Source organism: Myotis brandtii, unplaced genomic scaffold, assembly GCF_000412655.1.
Source record: "Myotis brandtii unplaced genomic scaffold, ASM41265v1 scaffold565, whole genome shotgun sequence".
Taxonomy (NCBI): Eukaryota; Metazoa; Chordata; class Mammalia; order Chiroptera; family Vespertilionidae; genus Myotis; species Myotis brandtii.
Genome location: NW_005370105.1, coordinates 2,471,028 through 2,475,313, shown reverse-complemented (window position 1 = coordinate 2,475,313; position 4,286 = coordinate 2,471,028).

Below are 4,286 nucleotides of genomic sequence, written 5' to 3'. Positions count from 1 at the left end.
CCACGGGCTCCTACCGGCTGGAGAGGTGGGTGCCACGGGGGGTGTGGACAGACGGAGAGACGGACAGATGGAGACGGAGCGCGCTCGCAGGACTCATGACAGAACATGATTATTATTGCTCTGTTGTGTCACATTGTCGTGACTCTCTCCCTGCGCCTGACGTACAAGTTAAAGTGCATCACAGGGACGCGCGTGCGGAGCGCACACCTGTGGCCCGTCCTCGGGTTCGCGCCCCCCCCCCGGGCCTGGAAACCGAGTGACGGGGAGACCACGGAACCGAAGGACACCCGAGACGACGGCAGCCAAGGACACGGAGTCACATGCGGACACGTTAGTTACGAAACAGTGACGGGCACTTAAAACGCCACCGCATCAGGGACACTCGGGAGCACGAGTCATTCTCTGCAAATCCGCTTGTGCGCGCAGCTCGGAGACCCTCGCGGGTCCTGCCTGGCGCCCGGCCCGTGGGAGGCGCTCTGCGAGTTTCCTGGGCAGTGTGTCCTGTGAACCCTAAACACCAGGATCGCCTGTAACGTGTGCAGCTTGTCCTGTGAGCATAGTTAGGAGCAGCCTGGGGTCCCTGGATGAGAACCTGTTGGGTGCTGGGGACTCAGCGAGAGCGCCTTCGGCTCCATCCCGCTGCAGGCACAACCTGCTGGAATCCCGTCCTCTTACATGGTAATTGGAATAACGTCCTGTGACACAGCGATTGGATGTGTTGGTTGATGTGAGCTACAAAGCGATAGGCTTGCTGGTCTTTTGCGCAAACAGAAAAGTGCCCTTGCAGTGCCCTACAGGCAGGTCCGGGCCTCCCCCCCGCCCCCCCATTCCTGCTCCTCGTGTTCTCTCTGCCCATCCACGCGGGCGTTGCCCCCGCTGCCGCCTCTGCCTGCAAAGATCCCCCCCGCAGCCAGCCCCTCATGAGCTTCAGGCGGTCACAGGAAGGCCACCTTTGTGGTAAGGGCTACTCTGACCGCCACGTTGAAAAGTTCAGCTCCCTTTAGTCACATTCACCACCCGCTTCCCTGCTCTGTTTTCTCCAGAGCATCCACTACAAACGGACGTTCTGTTCGTTTTAATTACATGTCTGCTCACCACCTGCCTTCCTGTGGCAGAATGTAAGTTCCTCGAGGCTGTTCGCGTCACTGTTGCACCCCAGTGTCTGAGGAGTGGCTAGCACACTGTACAGGCTCAACACATATATTTTAAAAAAATACTAGAGGCCCGGTGCACGAATTCGTGCACCCCTGGGGTCCTTCGGCCTGGCCTGCGGGGATCAGGCCAGAATCGGCTCTCCGACATCCCCCGAGGGGTCCCGGATTGCTAGAGGGTGGTTCTCAGGTGACGCACCCCAGAATTGGGCTCCCTCCTCTCTCCTCCGGGTGCGTCACCCGAGAACCACAGCTGCCAAGTCACCGCAGCTCCACAGCTCCTGCATTGAGCGTCTGCCCCCTGGTGGTCAGTGCATGTCATAGCTACCAGTCGGATCGTCAGAAAGCCACTTAGGCTTTTATATATACAAGATATTCTTAGTGATTTCAGAGAGGAAGGGAGAGAGAGAGAGAGAAACATCAATGATGAGAGAGAATCATGGGTCAGCTGCCTCCTGCACGCCCCGCATGGGGGATGGGGCCCACAACCCAGGCATGTGCCCTGACCAGGAATCGAACCGTGACCTCCTGGTTCACAGGTGGACGCTCAACCACTGAGCCACGCTGGCTGGGTGGCTCAACACATATTTTTGATGATTGCATAAAGCAGCTAGTAGGTTATAGTCCCTGATCAGTTTTTGTACTTCTGTATCAGCATTTGATACTGAATATTGTACACTGATGTGCCTGTCTCACCCACCAGAGGGAATTGTTCAAGGCAAGGTCCAAGTCTTCTTAATCTTTGAATCCTCAGCTGAGAGTGCCGGAAGTAAGCAGGTGGCCTCGAACATGTGCTGATTGAACGAGCCAAGGGATCCAAAATCAGCACGTCTGTGTACCTTCCCAGTCGCACTTGCCCCGACGGGTCCTCAGATGTTTGAATTGAACTTCCTCAACTTAAGGAAGTGCCTGCTCTGAACCAGGCTCCCTGCCTCCGCCGTGCGCTTGGCAGTATTTGATGAGCAGAATCACTCCTGTGAAGTGCCAGTGTTTTCAGTGAATCCCAAACTATTTTCCACCCCCTGACTTCATGTCTTAAACACACTGAGTTTCATCAGTTTTGTTTGTTTTTCAAGTGTTCTGAGCAGTCGCTTCTAAATCTATTGAAAATGTTATCAAATTATGTGTTTGTTGTTGTTTTTTGTTTATTTAATGTTTGCATTCGATGTTTAGAGTGCCAGGGAACAATTATTTGGTAGTTTGTATCTCAGGCAGAGGAACCATTCCTGAAGTATTTTCACATTTTTTTAGAAGAATTAATATATTACATATGTGTGCCATTGTATGTGTGGGGTGTGTGTGTATGTGTATTTGCCATCACAGAATTCATACACTAAACTCTTTTTTTAGCTTCAATTGAAAGAATTTCTTTTTGTTTTTCCTTCTTTTCTTTTTCTTTTTTTTTTTTTTTTAGGTGGGAGGTACAGGATGGGGGGATGGGATGCTGATTAGCATAACTTTTCCAAGCAGCACAAACACATTTCACAATGGGATCTCTGATAAATGTCCAAATGGATTTTAAAACTAAGTAAATTGAACTGCTTTTTACCGAGTCCCATAATTTATTTCAACCATCTGTGTCACACACACACACACGTTTTTTCTTAAGTGCTTTATGATTTTTTTTGTTCCCCCCAGCACCCTCCTCATTGGCCCCCCTAATGGATCGATACGTCTTTCAGTCAAGAAAGTTTTTTTTTAACATCACTCAAAATATGGAAGCAAGAGCATCCTTCTGGCACCATCCTTTCCTTGTAAAGGCCACCGAATGTTTCTTGCTGGGAGAGTGTATGGAGCAGTTAGGATCCTGGCACCCACTCTTGTTCTAGGGAGAGCGTTTCCTGGCCCACACTTGTTGTTGCAGGATAGTGAATGCTGGAGTTTTGGGGAGCCACCTCCCCATCTGTACTGGCCTGTCCACCATTGGTGGCTGAGCCGTGGCCTCTGCTAAACTATGCATGCTTACTCACTTATTTTGCTTACGGCTAAAAAAAAAAAACCACCTTTATGGATCACCTACTGTATGCTGAAGACATGACACATAATTCCTGACTTAATCACCACAGTAATCTGAATTTAAAGACTGGGAAACTGATGTGTCTGTGTTTTATTGGAATTTTCTTTTTTTTTATTTATCTTTATTGTTGAAAGTATTATAGATGTCCCGTTTTTTCCCCTTTGATCCCTCTCCACCCACTCCCGTCCAGGCGTTATTAAAACAATGCTAGACATTGGTGGACTTTGTTTCAAATGCATTGTAATTTATAAAGTGCAGTTTTAGTTTTCTTCATGGAGAATGATACTAACTTTTCAAGTTCCTACTTTGCTAAGCAATGCATTAGACAGTATATTAATTATCACAGTTTAAGGAAAACAGGCTTAGTAAGGTAGACTACATATTTTCACAAGACAGAGAGCTGGCATAGCCTGGATTCTTGCCTAAGCCTCTTTTTCTATCACTGTTCTACCTTGAGATAGAATCAATCAATCTATTGATCTAGCTATCATTTATCATCTATTCTATACTATTCTGTCTATGACCTACAATAATACTGAATTTTGGGAATGATATTACCTATATCACTGCTTTTCTGTGCTATAATAAGAAGAAAACATTATACATAGAACTATTATGAAAATTACATATATGGATATATGTATCAACCACAACCTGAGTAAATGTGTATATTTGTGGTGGATGCATATAGTAAATCATGCCTAGGTGATGAGCTCAATCACAGATTTCACACAAATGAAATAAAGACTGTCCTGCCCGGCTGGTGTGGCTCAGTAGTCGAGCATCGAGCTATGAACCAGAAGGTCACAGTTCGATTCCTGGTCAGGGCACATGCCTGGGTTGGGGGCTTGATCCCCAGTGTGGGGTGTGCAGGAGGCAGCCGATCCATGATTCTCTCTCATCATTGATGTTTCTATTTCTCTCTCCCTCTCCCTTTCTCTCTGAAATCAGTAAAACATGTATATTTTTTAAAGACCATGTCCTTTTTCTCCCCTTGTTTGAACTAAGCTAAACTCCTAAACATCACACAAATTTCTAAATAATTCATGTGATGCATTGATACAAGAAGCTATTCATACTTTAAATTGATTAGGCTAAGAATATTAAAATTTGGTTAA